The 14,714-nt window shown below is 38.1% G+C and overlaps 1 non-coding gene across 1 annotated transcript; it reads left to right on the top strand.

Annotated features, from left to right (window-relative positions):
• Window positions 1-14,570: 14,570 nt before the first annotated feature.
• On the top strand, window positions 14,571-14,659 carry TRNAY-GUA. The gene is given in 2 exon segments: window positions 14,571-14,607; window positions 14,624-14,659. It is a non-coding gene; the product is annotated as a tRNA-Tyr (tRNA).
• Window positions 14,660-14,714: the final 55 nt, after the last annotated feature.

Below are 14,714 nucleotides of genomic sequence, written 5' to 3'. Positions count from 1 at the left end.
GGGATGTAAATGAAGAGAGTGCTATTTGAAGTGTCCTGTAGAATAAGTATCACTTTTGTGTGATTACTGCATTGCCTAAGCTAGTGTACAAACAAAAGTACAGACAAAAGACAGAGTCCAGAGGAACTAAATTCAGTAGAAGATGATTTGAGCTGCTGCTCGTATTTCTGGCACTATAAGATTGCCAGGGAAGGAGAAAACCAGCTAAAGACTACTCTTGAAGAGAACACAGAGACTGAAGAAATGTAATGATGGCCAAAAAAAAAGTCCTAAGTGAATTTACAAGTGGCATATAGCAAACAGAAGCCATATCAACTAGGGACTGGAAGGGAAGAGATATAAATACCTAATTGGAGTATAGATAGGCCCAGTATTGGTTCTTGGTGAGCATGTTTTTTTTTTTTTTTTTTTTTTTCAGTAAGAACCACTTTCTGGAATGAGTGATGTGGCAAAGGGTGACATCGAAACAGTGGAAAAGCCGGGCAGCTAGGTGGCCCAGTGGATAGAGCACTGGCCCTGGATTCAGGAGGACCTGAGTTCAAATCTGGCCTCAAACACATAACACTTACTAGCAGTGAGATCCTGGGCAAGTCAGCCTCACTGCCTAGCTAAAAAAGTGGAAAAGAAAGGAAAATCACTTATTAGTGAGGGGTCCAATGGAAGAACATTCTCATGGAAAGAGAGATATATTCTTTTTTACTTTTTTTATTTTTTAATTCAATTTTATTTTTGAGTTTTGAACTTTCTCCCTCTCATCTCGCCCTTCCCCAAGCATTGAGAAGGCAAAAAAAACAAAATCCATTACAAATATGATGGTCAAGCAAAACCCTACATTAGCCATGTCCAAAAAAAAGAAAGAAAGAAAAGAAAATAGGCCTCAGCTTGCACTCTCAAGTCTTGTCAGCCCTCTCTATCTGGAGGTGGACAGCATATTTCATCATGAGTCAGTTCCTTAGATTTGTAGTTGGTCATTGTGTTGATCAGAGTTCCCAAATCTTTAGCTGTTTATCTTTACAAGATTGTTTGTTTTTGTGTTTTAAGAAATGAAGAAGACGATTTGAAAAAAAACTAGGGGCAGCTCAGTGGCGCAGTGGATAGAGCACAGGCCCTGAAGTCAGGAGGACCTCAGTTCAAATCTGACCTCAAACCAAACACTTGACACTTGCTAGCTGTGTGACCCTGGGCAAGTCACTTAACCCCAATTGCCTAAAAATAAAAATTAAAAATTAATTAAAAAAATAAAAAAACTGAAAAGATGTGTATGAACTGATGCAAAGTGAAGTGAGCAGAATCAGAACAAGTTATATAATAACAATATTGTAGAGGGCAGGTATTATATAATAACAATATTGTAGAGGGCAGGTAGGTGGCACAATGGAGAGGCTTTGAAGTCAGGAGGACCTGAGTTCAAATTTGGCCTCAGATACTTGACACTAGCTATGTGACCCTGAGCAAGTCACTTAACTTAAATTGCCTCACAAAAAAAAAAGAAGCAAAAAACAAGTATCTGAGGCTGGATTTGAACTCAGGTCCTCCTGAGACCACTGTACCACCTAGCTGCCCCAAATACTATTATGACTAGAATTAGATAATTAATAAAAGAAAAAAAGAATAAATTAAATAAAACTCCAAAGCTAGGGAAAGGGGTAACAAATAAGAAGGAAGTATTTTATTGTGAGAGGAACAGAGCCTATGAGAATGAGGTTTCCTTAAGGTAAATTAAGAAAAATAATGGGGGCAGCTAAGTGATGCAGTGGATAGAGCACCTGCACTGAAGTCAGGAGGACCTGAGTTCAAATTCAACCTCAGACCAAACACTTGACACTTACTAGCTGTGTGATCCTGGGCAAGTCACTTAACCCCATTGCCTAGCCACCCCACCCCCAAAAAAAAGAAAGAAAGAAAAATAATAGTTGGAACAAAATACTGTCTTAAAAGAGGAAGAGAGGGGCAGCGAGGTGATGCAGTGGATAGAGCAGCAGCCCTGGATTCTGGAGGACCTGAGTTCAAATACAGTCTCACACACACAACACTTAACTAGCTGTGTGACCCTGGGCAAGTCATTTAACCCTATTGCCTAGCCAAAAAAAAAAAAAGTAAGAGAAACAAGCAAACAAAAATCCTAAATTGGGGTGAGGGGAAGGAAAACTAGAAATACAAACAGAGGAAAATACAAATCTAACACATAATTTTAAATGTAAATGAATTAAACAACCCAATAAAATTAAAATGACAGATTGCATAAGAAAACAAAACCCCCACAAGCTTTTGCTTACAGGAAACACCTGAAAAGTAGACATACACTGAATAAAAATGAGAGGCTGGAACAAAATCCACTATTCATAAGGTGAATCCAAAAGAAAAAAAGTAGGAGTTGCTGTCATGCTATCAGACAAAGCAAAAACAAAAATTCACAATATAGAGATAAATAAGGAAATTACATTATGCTTAAAGAATCATAGATAATAACCTAATATCAATATTACATTCCAAATGCTATAATATTTAAATTCATAAGGGAAAAATTATCTCAAACAAGAAAACAAGGAAAAGAAGGAAGGATGGAAGGAAGAGAGAGAGGAAGGAGGAAGAAGGGAGGGAAGGAGAAAGGAAGAAAGGAAAGAAGAAAGAAAAGGAAGGAAACAAGAATTTATGAAGTGCCTTCTATGTCTCAAGAACTGTGCTAAGTGCTTTAACAAATACTATCTCATTTGAAAATAGCACAATAATAGTGGGAGACAATGCTTTTCTCTCAGATTTGGATAAATCTAATAGAAAAATAAAAGGAAAAATAAAGAATTGAACAAACTGCTGGAGAAACAGGGGTGGAAATACATATATTATAGCTAACATTTATATGGCATCTACTCTATGCCAAGCACTGTGCTAAGTGTGTTACAAATATTATCTCATTTGATCCTCACAACAACCCTAGGAGTTAGGTGCTATGATTATCCCCATTTTTGTTGTTGCTGTTCAGTCGTGTCTAACTCTTCATGACCCCATTTGGGGTTTTCTTGGCAAAGATACTGGAGTGATTTGCCATTTCCTTCTCCCGATCATTTTACCAATGGGAAAACTGAGGCAAAAAGGGTTAAGTGACTTGCCCAGGGTAACACAGCTAAAAATATCTGAGACTGGATTTGACCTCAGGCCTAACTCCAGGACAGCTAAAAATATATATTTCTCAGTACTACATGGAACTGTTACAAAAATTGAGCATACATTAGTAAACAGATATATTGCAAATAAGTCCGATATCTATGTAAACAGATATTTTATAGATCTATGTAAACAGATATTTTATAGATCACAATAAAAATGATAATCTGTTCAGGGAGTACAAACAAAAGGCACAAACCCAAATGGAGACTTAATAATGAAATCCTAAATAACAAGTGGGCCAAAGAACAAGTCATAGAAACAATAATTATGTGAAAGAAAACAATAATGATGAAGTAATATACCAGATCAATCCTTAGGGGGCAAAATATATATGTGTATATAAATATATGTGATGCATATATACATGTACCTAAAATGGGCAGGTCAATGAAATTATTATGCTTTTTAAAAAATTAGAAACCCAACAAGTAACTAACCTAAAATAAGCACAAAAGAGGACCTGTTGAAAATCAGAGGAAACAAGAAAAATATTGAAGTATCAAAACTAAAAGCTGATTCTTTAAAAAGACTAGCGAAATTAATAAACTTTTAGCTAATCTGATTAAAAAGGAGAGAGCAGAAAATCAAATCACCAAACAGCAAATAAACAAGGATGAAATCACAACAAAATCAGAATTAGAATTATCAGACCCTACTATGCAAAGGTATATGCTAATAAAACTATGAACACAAAAGTAGAGTATTACCTTCAAAAATATAAAATATTCAAAATAATAGAAGACCAATTAGAGATCTTGAGTAACCTACCTCAGGAAAAGAAGTAGAACTAGCTATAAAGGAACTATCAAAGGGAAAAACTCCTGGTCCTGATAGATTTACTTTAAAAGAACAACAACAACAACAATTAATACCAACAATATACAGTTATTCTCAAAAATTGAGAAGAAAGATATCTACCAAATTTCTTTTATGAGACAAATTTAGACCTAATAGCTAAACCAAAAAAGAATAAAGCAAAGAAGGAGAGCTATAGACTAATGTTATTAATGAATATGAATTCAAAAACTTATAATAAAACCTATCAAATAAACTGCAGCAAATTCATCCAAGAAATCATTCATTCTGACCAAACTGGATTTATACCTGGGATGCAAGGATGGTTCAACATTAGGAAAGCAGTCAGCACAATTAATCAAATTTAAAACAAAAAACAAACACATCCAAAACCACACAATTATCTCAATAGATGCAGAAAAAGACTGACAAAGTACTTCATTTATGCATGCTAAAGATCCTACAAAGTATAAGCAAAGAAGGATCATTTTTAATATTATAAAAATTATCTATCTATAACCAAAAGCAAGCATCACATGCATAAGGCTACGCTAAAAGCTCTCCTGATAAATATAGCAATAAAGCAAGGATTCTCACTCTTCCTGCTATTATTTGATATAGTTCTAGAAATGCTAGCTGTAAGACAAGATAAAGAAATTAAAGGCATAAAGAGAGGCAAAGAGAAGATAAAACTATCCCTGTTTGCTGATGAAATAATGGTTTGCTTAGAAAATCTTAGGGGATCAGGAAAGATACTAATCCAGGAAACTAATAGCTTTAGCAAAATTGCAGTCTACAAATTTAACCCATAAACACCAACAGTATTTCTGTAAAATGATAACAAAATCCAAGCCAGAATAATAGGAAGGGAAATCTCATTCAAAATAACTTCAAAATGCATGAAATATTTGAGGCTTCATGTACCAAAGCACACAAAATACTACATGTAATCTAACTACAAATATTCAACTACAAAATATTCCTTAAAGAAATAAAGCATAACTTAAATATCTAGAGGAATATTCAATACTCCTAGCCAGGCTTTACCAAAATAATAAAAATGACCATAATACCAAAGTTAATTTACAGTTTTAATGATATTACCAGTTAAACTACCAGTGATACTTTACAAAACTCAATAAGATAACAGCAAAACAAAATTACAATACAAATTACAAAATTACAAAAAGAAAATTACAAAATTCATTTGCAGAAACAAAAAATATAGGATACCAAAAGAAATAATGAAAAAAGGTTGAAATGAGGGAGGAATAACATTTCCAGACCTCAGGCTATATTATAAAGTAGCAGTCATCAAAATAATTTATTATAGTTAAAAAATGGAGATCAATAAAACAAACTAGACAAAGGAGAATCATAAATAATGGAACTTAACCATTGTTTGATGATGAAAATATACTTAGGAAAGTACTTCTTATTTGGTAAGAACTGCTGGGAAACTAGAAAGCAACCTGGCAGAAATTAGACAGGTCAGCATCTTTCAAAATGGATGCATGACCTGCATATTAAAGAACAGACCATAAAAAAAAAAATGAAAAGACACAGATCATATAATTTTCACAAATATGGGCAAAAGTCTTAACCTAACAAGGAGTAAAGGCAATTACAAAGATAAAGAGATGTTTTTGATTATATGAAATTGAAAAGCTTGTGCACAAACAAATTTAATGCATCTGGGATAAGATGTGAAGTGATTGAATGGGAGAAAAGTCTTTTTATCGAATTTTTCATATAAGAGATTGGTATCAAAGATATATAGATAGTTAATATGTATACATATATACCCACACACACATATATATATGCATACACATATATAATATAATATATGACAAAAACCGTTCCCCAATAGATAGTCAAAGGATATGAGCAGATAGATCTCCAGAGTAGAATTGTAAACTAGTAACAACCACAGGAAAAGATACCCCAAATCACTAGTAACAGGAGAAATGCAAATCAAAACAATCCCGAGGTTTTACCTCCTCACTTGCCAAATTGGCAAAGATGGTCAAAATGTGAATAGTTAATGTTAGACGACTTATGGAAAGATGGGCACACTGATGCATTATTGGTGGAGCTATGAATCATTATAACCATTTTGGTTTTTTTTTAATTTTGTTTTGTTTTTTTTAGGCAATTGGGGTTAAGTGACTTGCCCAGGGTCAGACAGCTAGTAAGTGTCAAGTGTTTGGTCTGAGGCAGGATTTGAACTCGGGTCATCCTGACTTCAGGGCTGGTACTCTATCCACTGCACCACCTAGTTGCTCCCCATTATAACCATTTTGGAAAACAATTTAGAATTATGCAAGCACAGTTACTAAAATGTCCATACTCTTTGACTCAGAGATTCCACTACCAGGCATGTGTTAACTGTGCTGGTTTAGGTCCAGGAATGCTTTCATTAAAGATCCATTTTCTCTTTTGTGGGATTATACTCAAAGAAAATCTACTCGTCACTTCCTGAGAAACCTCAAATTTAAAACTCCAGGAACATTAAAATTAAATGTTTTTTTTAAATATTTCAAAAGGAGGAAGTAGGGAAGGGAGAAGGTGTCTGTTTCCACATGGACATTGTCTGACATGTAGAGTTCCAGTGTTGCTGATTCCAGCCCAACACCAAGTAAGCCACCAGAATCCTACAGCCTCCAATTGCCGACATTGGAGGCCCCAGCACACAAAGCCCTCAACCAGGCCCTACGCTCCCAACCCAAGAAGCTTGGGTCAGTGCCCTCTGATCCCCAGCAGGGGAGCCCAATCTCTTTAAAGGCCAGGGAATAAAGAAACACCATGAGCAAAAAGAAACGTATGATAGATTCTTATTATGGAAAGAGGGAAGATCAAGGCAGAAATTCTGAAGAGGACAACATTGTCAACAGACCCACATCTGGAACCTCAAAAGGGAATATGAACTGGTCTGAAGCCCAAAAAGCCTTCTTAGAACAGCTCAAGAAGGATTTTAAAAGTCAAATGAGAGAGGTAGAAGAAAAAATGGGAAAAGAAATGAGAGGTATGCAGGAGAGAGTCAATAGCTTGGAAAAGGAAGGACAAAAATTAACTGTAGAAAACAAGTTCTTAAAAAATACAATTGGAAAAAAAAATACAATTGGCCAACTGGAAATAAAGTACACTGAAGAAAACAAGTCCCTAAAAAATACAATTGGCCAAATGGGAAAGGAGGTACAAAATCTAATAGAAGAAAACAATTTGTTAAAAATTAGAATTGAATAAGAATTAGAATTGAGCAAATGGAAGCTAATGACTCTATGAGAGAGCAAAAATCAGTCAAACAAAAACAAAAGAATGAAAAAATAGATAGAAACATAAAATACCTCATTGGTAAAACAACTGACCTGGAAAATAGATCCAGGAGAGACAATTTAAAAATTATTGGTCTACCTGAAAATCACAATGAAAAAAAGAGCCTGGACAGTATCTTTCAGGAAATCATAAAGGAAAACTGCCCTGAGGTCCTAGAACCAGAGGGTAAAATAGCCATAGAAAGAATCCACCAATCATCTACCGAAAGAGATCCCCAAATTGAAAATGCCAAGGAATATAATAGCCAAATTCCAAAATTACCAGATCAAAGAGAAAATACTGCAAGCAGCCAGAAAGAAACAATCTAAATATCATGGAACCACAGTCAGGATTACACAGGACCATGCAGCTTCTACATTAAAAGACTGTAGGGAGTGAAATATGATATTACATATGGCAAAGGAGCTTGGATTACAACCAAGGATCAGCTATTCAGCAAAAACGAGCATGATCTTTCAGGGGAGGAGATGGATATTCAACAAAATAGGGGATTTCCATACCTGATAAAAAGACAAGAGTTCAACAGAAAATTTGATCTTCAAATACAAGACTCAAGAGAGACATAAAAAGGTAAACTGGACAGAAAGAAACAACATGTTATTAATAAAAGCAAACTGTTTACATCCCTACAAGGGAAGATGACACTTGTAACTCTTCAGAATTGTATTGTTATTACACCATGTTAAAGGGATATACATAAAGCGGGTGGGTATAAATTGACTTTGATATAATGATGAAAAAAATCTAATCAAGTGGGTTAAATGGATCCAAGTAAGTGAATTAATCAGATCTAACTAAAAAAAATGTACTGAGAGAAAAGGAAAGGAGGAGTCAGACAAGGGTAAATTACATCACAGGAAAAGGCACAAAAACCTATTACCCAGAGGAAAAGAAGGGAGGGAGATGAGCATTGTTTGAACCTTACTCATCAGATTTGGCTCAAGAAGGGAATAACATAATCAGTTAGGTATAGAAATCTAACAAGCCCTATAGGCAGGAGGAGGGAAAAGGGGAAAGAAAAGGGAGGGGGCTAATAGAAGGGAGGTGGGACTGAGGGAGGATGGTCAAAAGCAAAACATTAGTGAGGAGGGAAAAGGAGAAAGGAGAAAGAAAAGCATAAACTGAGGTGGGGACAGATAGAAAGATACAGATAGTAATCATAATTGTGAATGTGATATATGAATGCAATAGAATACTATTGTGCTATAAGAAATGATGAACAGGCAGACTTCAGATAAACCTGGAAAGACTTGTATGGTTTGAAGTGAGCAGAACCAGGAGAACGTTGTACACAGTAACAGCCACATTGAGTGATGACTTACTTTGATAGACTTAACCGCTCTCAGCAATACAAGGATCTAAGACATCTCCAAAAGTCTCATGATGGAAAATGCTATCCACATCCAAAGAATGAACTATGGAGTTTGAATGCAGATCAAAGCATACTATTTGCTATTTTTTTTTCTGTTGTGTTTTGTTTCCTTTTTCTGGTGGTTCCTCCTATTAGCTCTAATTCTTACTTACAACATCACTAATGCGAAAATATGTTTAATAGGAATGTATATGTATAGCCTATATTAAATTGCGTGCCTTCTTGGGGAGGGAGGGAGGGGGAGAAAAATTTAAAACCCAAAAGCTTATGGAAGTGGTTGTTGATAATTCAAAATAAATTAATAAAACATTTTGAAGAAAAAAAAAAAAGAAAGAAAAGAAAGGCCTTTTTGTCCTCAACCTATCACTCACCTTTCCAAGGGGCTCCCTTTCCCCAGGAGTCTGGAAAGGACTTTAGAGAAAGTTATTATTTCTAATTATTTTCAATTTTACTAAAAAGGATGTAGTTCCTCAAGAGGTACACAGACACAGACACACACACACACACACATATATATAATGATCCCATTGACTAAAATTCTATAGAAACCAACCATGAAGAATAAGAAGCTCTCAAGAATTAAATTCTGAAGACACTGATCATGAGGAAATGATTCTAATTATGAGGGGGGAAATGGGAATTGTCAGAGGTGACTGATGTGGATACATAGGGAACTCTCCAATCAACTTGAATTTTAGATGTGAACAAAAGATGGTAGCAAGAGAAGAATAAATATAAGCATATCATTGCTTTATAAAACTAACATCAGACATTCTAAAAATCAGAATTAAAGCTAAGGACCATAAAAAGGTGTTGTTGTTGTTGTTGTTATTAGTTATGTTAGAGAAAAGAGGGGAATCAAATAAGTAAGGCTCTGTCACCATCTCTTTTTTTTAATCTTCTCTCTCTACACTTATTTGGTAACCTCATCTTCTCTCATGAGTTCAATGATCAAGTCTATGTTGATGACTTCTAGAGCTCTATATATAATTCTAGTCTCTTTCCTGAGCTCCTATCCTATATCACCTATTGGACATTTCAAACTGGATGTCCCACCGGCACTTTCAACCCAAAGTGTCCAAAACTGAACTCATCATTTCTCCCCAAATCTCTCCTTTCCCCAACCTTTCCTATATCTGTCAAGGGTACCACTGTCCTGTTTCCCTAGGTTTGTTACTTTGGTGATATTTTTGACTCCTCACTCTCCACATATCAATCTCACATCCCACATATCAATTCATTTGTAACAGCTTGACTTTTCTACCTTCACAACTTTTTAATCAAATATTTGATCACTTCTTTCTACTTACACAGCCACCAACCTAGTTCAAACTCACATTACTTCTCAACTGGATTATTAAAATAGCCTCATAATGAGTCTCCTGCTTCATTTTCCCCCTCTCCAATCCATCCTTCACACAGCTGCCAAAGTGAATTTCCTAAAGCATAGATCTGGGAAATGGGAAAGATACCAGGTAAGAACGGGAAAGGGTAAATTTTCCAATTTTCAAGAAAAGGAAGGTAAAGAAATCCACAAACTCTAAACTAGTGAGCTTGACTTCAGTTCTTGGGGAAATTCTAGAATGTATCATTAAAGATATCTAGAAAGGGAAGCAATAATTACACATAAGCAACATGACTTCGTCGATAACAAGTGATGCCAAATCAACCTTAATTCCTTTAGGAGGAAATCACACAATAGACATAGTTTACCTAGGTTTTGGCAAAGTGATTGATCATGTATCTCATGCTGTTCTTTTGGAAAGCATGGAGAGATATGGACTAGCTGATAATACTGTTGGATTTGGAACTGGTTGAATGGCAGAGCTCAAAGTTTGTTGCTCCACTGTGACTGACTCTTCTTGAATTTTCTTGGCAAGATACTGGAGTGACTGGCCATTTCTTTATTGAGCTCATTTTACAGATGAGGAAAGGGTCAAGTGACTTGCCCAGGGTCACACAGTTAGTGTCTGAGGCCAGATTTAAACTCACAAAAATGAGCCTTCCTGACTTAGGCCTGGCACTTTATCCCCATATGGATGGACAGATAGATAGATAAATAGCTAGCTAGCTAGCTAGATAGATAGATAGACAGATAGATAGATAGATGATAGATAGATATTTTTGTGTGTGTGGTTTGTCCTTCATTGTCAAAGAGGACTATGGCATCAGGGAGATGATGACATGACTCGCACGTGACTTTGATTTAAGTGAGGGAGGGCAGTACAAAGTCACCAGCCTCACTCTCTCCTCCAGAGCCATATGGGTCCAATGGCCAAATATAGATCAGGATGACTGGAGATGGCCCAGGATGCAGTGTTGACCCTTGGCCTTTTCAAGCTAAGGTCCTTTCAGGCTCTCTTTTTGAGTGATGCAACTGCCCATTTAATGAATAGGCCTGTTTAAAAAGTAAGTCAAAGGATGGCCTCTTTAATCAAAGAAAAAATAAATAAACTGGGAGGGGAAAACCCTCTGGGTTGCTGGCCAAAAGAGAAAGTTACTATTTACATTCACTCTGAGCCTGGTGGGCCCAAAAAATAATTAAGGCAGGGACCTATTGTTGTCCAATCCATGAGATCCAGAATGAATGGGGTTTAAGTCTTGGTTTTTGAGAAAGAAATCTATCCAGTAAACCTCAATTTACACCTTCAAGTAAGGGGAGAGGAGAGGAGAAGGAGAGGGAGGGGAGGGAGAGGAGTATATATGTAAGTATATATGTAAATATATGTATAAACATATATAAATGAACCCAAGATTTATATACTGACATCCTTGTTAGAAAAATTCTAACTCTACTAGTAATTTACTACTGTCTCCCCCCCAAAACAACAATAACAACAAAACACTTTTTTTTTTTTCTGGATCTGAGGTTTTTGGGTTTTTTTCCTAACTAAAGAATAAAGAACTTCAGAATCCATTCAGAAGAAAGTCAGCAGGCCCAACCTTTCAGCAGTTTATATCTCCTTTCCTTTACGATCCCAGCTCTGAATGTGGTGATTGCAACAGCAGTGGGGTGAGACAGTACAGAATTGTGGAACACAATACCAATACTATTGAGGTTTATTTAGGGGTGCTTGGACCCCGAAATAGCAACAGGCAGGTCCTGCCTGGAATGAATTTGACCCAAGCCTTCTTTCAGCCAAAGCCAAGGTTTATTAATGAGTGGTACGTGGGTACCAGTATCAGTGAAGACCCCTCAGGACATGATCCCCCTCCCCCTTTTTCTTTCCTTTAGTTATGTAAGCAGAAATTCCTGAACTATAGTGTATTCTGTTTATCTCATCCTCTAGCTACATGACTTTGGGTAGTAGACTGAAGTCATAAGGCCCCAAAAGGGGAACCTATTGTAGTTACTGTACTCCTTTGTTCTCTTTGTTGCTGGGGAAGATTTACTCGAATAGATTGTGCCCCTGAGGCTCAGCCAATGGGCCAAAGGGAGGGGGTTAGGGTGGGCTATTGCACTAGGGTCTATATAAACCTATTTTAAACAAATCACTCTTGCACTCTCTGGCTGACACCATTTTGGGCGACATGGGGGTGTCCTTTCTCGAGAAAGCCAATAAAGCAACTTTTCCTTTTTGCAATTTTTGTCAAGACTCTGATTCAAATTTGGGTGGGGGTCTTTTGTCCCATACATTAAAAAACTGATAGAGGGTGGGCATGATTCTAACAGTCTGACATGCTGGTCAGAGTCTTTAAGAATCTAAGCACTGGCTAGACTCTTAATGATTCTGAGCCATTGGCCAGATTTTAAGAATCTGAGCACTTTAATGACAGCCAAGTTGGATTTTATATTCAGAAAGACTGTGGGAGGGATCTAGGAGTGGCCAAGTGACTGGGAGAAGAGGTCTAAGGAGGATCTTGACGGGAGTGGCCAGTAGGCTGGAGTAACTGGGAGGTAAAATGGGGTCTAGATAGGATCAAGGGTGGGAAGTGGCCAGGGCTATTTGAAGATAACAGAAAATGGGAGGGCCAGGCAACAGAGAATTGGGAGATTGGGCCTAGGCCACAATGAAAGGCCAGTTGGGAGGATTATAGCCTCAGGCTAATGAGTCGAGGGTTTTTCCTTTTTGGGGTCCACATCCCAAAGACACAGTCTTTTCCTTTTAGGGGTTCAGATCTCATCCCCATCAATGCCAGAAGCTACAGAGCTACTGAAAGTATCTAACCTAAAGTGAGAAACATTTCCCCAAAACACCTAATAAAATGTAGTTTTAGGGTTGGACAGTTATGAATAGAGAATTTCAAAAAAATAAATCTGAAGGGAACCTAATAAAACCAATAAATTCCTAAGACATTTTGGTTAAAGTATATTTCATTTAATGAAACACCTTTAAGATGTTAACACTTTACATTGAACAGCCCACTATACAACCTTACAAAGGAATTCATGTCCCCATTAAGGCTACAGGAATGAACGTCACCAAAATTATTGGAAAACATTTTATAATAAATAATGCCAAGATTATTTCAAATAAATCATCAAAAGATAAACACAGTATTTTTGGTAAGGTATTTTGCACACAAGTACATTTAAAAAAACCCATTTTTATCAATGAGGCTTGCTGAGCAAATTTTCAGGTGGCACAAAGCTGAAATAGCAAAAACATGGGATGACTGTCAGGACCCAAAAAGATCTCAACAGTTTAGAAAAATTGGGCTGATTCAGGTAAGATTAAACTTTGAAAGGATTCATGTAAACTCTTATGTCTGGAATTAAGAAACTGACCTCACAAGTATAAAATGAAGTTCTTCTGAAAAAGATCTGGGGATTTTAGAAAAATGAGGTCAAAATAAGTCAGCAATGTGACAGATCAAGCAGGCTGATGCTGAATTCAGAGAGGTGCAGACCCCAAGGGGTAAGAAAAGGAAAGCGGTGGCTGTGGTCAGCCCACAAGCAGGTCAGGCCCGGCTCGGGCCACTGCATTTTAGGAAGCCATGGACGGGTCGCGGAGTGTCCAGAGTGCTGCAGCCAGAACTCGGAAGGGCCTACAGTCCTGAGAAGGCTCGGGCTTCTGGTACTTAGAGTCCTGTGAAAGGGCTGCAGGGAGCAGAGCTAGGACCGAGAGACAAACTTAAGCTTTTTATTGAACATTCCTATTCTAAAGACGTTAATCTAGGTTCCATAAAGAGGACAGAAAAGATTTAAGGGGCAAGATCTCCCATGGCAGGAGAACAGATAAACAATCCCTCCACCGCGCTTGCCAGACTTTACTGGGTAAATGGTGGGCAACGCTGCAGGGCTTCCTGGACGTCGGAGGTGCGGGCACTCCCTCCGGTGAAGCTTCCAGATCGCAGCGCAGCGCGCCTTCCTCTTCATCCCAGGCCTCTCTGGAGCCGTGTCCTGTCCCCGAGTCCTCCATCATCCCCCGGCTTCCTCCAGTGTGTGGGGTGGGGGTAGGGGTGGGGGTGGAGAGGGGAAGTGAGGGGCACCTCCTGCTGCGCCGCGGCTCGCCGGGTACCCACGCGTCCCTCGGCTCTGCATCCCGCAAGCTCCCCGCGAGGCTGGCCGCCTCCGCGCTCGCCCGGACGTCGCCTCTTACCCCCTCGCGGGGCGCGAGTTGGACTTGGTAAAGGGTTGCCTGGCATTATTTATAAAACACTTGTGCGCTCTTGGCTTTGGACGGAGCTGCAGTTAATTACACTTTTTAAAGGGGGAGGGGGGAAAGAAGAGGCGTGTGTAATTCAGTAGATGGCGAGAGAAAAGTCCTCCTCGAGGCTGCTGGAGAAAGCAGTATCCCTAAGACCGATCGTTTTCCGCCGGGAGCACCTTGCATACCGGCTATTTCAAGTCCGGGGGGCCAGCCGCGAAGACTAGGGCCACTGAGACAGGAAAGCAGCATGAGCACACCTCCGCTATAAAGTTAAAGGAAATCAGGAGAGCTCTCAGGCAGCGAGGCCTTCGATAGCTCAGTTGGTAGAGCGGAGGACTGTAGTGGAACTACTTCGGTTATCCTTAGGTCGCTGGTTCGATTCCGGCTCGAAGGACTTCCCGAAACTTTTCTTTCCCTATTATTTCTTAGCTGCTTAATTCACGTAATCA

Source organism: Vombatus ursinus, unplaced genomic scaffold, assembly GCF_900497805.2.
Source record: "Vombatus ursinus unplaced genomic scaffold, bare-nosed wombat genome assembly UNPS02009062.1, whole genome shotgun sequence".
Lineage (NCBI taxonomy): Eukaryota > Metazoa > Chordata > Mammalia > Diprotodontia > Vombatidae > Vombatus > Vombatus ursinus.
This window is presented reverse-complemented; position numbering and strand designations above follow the sequence as displayed.